The sequence below is a fragment of the Alligator sinensis genome, unplaced genomic scaffold (assembly GCF_000455745.1).
Source record: "Alligator sinensis unplaced genomic scaffold, ASM45574v1 scaffold311_1, whole genome shotgun sequence".
Lineage (NCBI taxonomy): Eukaryota > Metazoa > Chordata > Crocodylia > Alligatoridae > Alligator > Alligator sinensis.
The window spans coordinates 504,165-504,726 of record NW_005842355.1 but is presented as its reverse complement, the minus strand read 5'-3'; the positions used below and the strand labels follow the sequence as shown (position 1 = coordinate 504,726).

The 562-nt window shown below is 47.3% G+C and overlaps 1 protein-coding gene across 3 annotated transcripts in view; it reads right to left on the bottom strand.

Annotated features, from left to right (window-relative positions):
* MAN2C1 (mannosidase alpha class 2C member 1) overlaps positions 1-562 on the bottom strand; it is a 20,837-nt gene that overhangs the window by 16,901 nt on the left and 3,374 nt on the right. The window lies entirely within an intron of this gene.

Sequence of the window (562 nt, the reverse complement as noted above, 5' to 3'; positions counted from 1 at the left end):
TGGCCTTAGCTGAGATGGTCCCCATGTGGATAATGTTTTTGTGGTGGTATTACAGTGTGGACAATGGTCTCTCAGAAACCAAGCAGGTCCCTACAGAACCAGGAGTTTGAGTCCAGCCCAGGTACCTGTTCTGTGGAGCACCAGTAATTCAACCTATTCTCAGCAGAGAACCAGGCCCTGAGTCAGTGTTGCAATTCCCTGATGCAGCAGAAATGCAATTCCTGCATGTCAGTGGGTGCATCTACGTGAGATGCTAACTGCGCAATAGCCTAATAATACTACGCAGTAGTGCGTCACAGCATGACAGTGCTAATACGCTACTGCACAGTAGTGTCACTAAAAAGGTGTTTGCCAGTGCTAACACGCAGTAACTCCAGTTACTGTGCATTTATTATTTGATTATACAAGCACTAAATTAAATGCACAGTAACTACTGCACATTAATGAATGTGTAGATGTGCCCAGTGTTGTGCAAAAGGTACACTTAGGTAGTGTTGAGAAGGGAGCTCCCATTCTGCAAGCAGAAGAGGGAGACAAAGTGGGGGGGGTGGGGGGGGGGGGG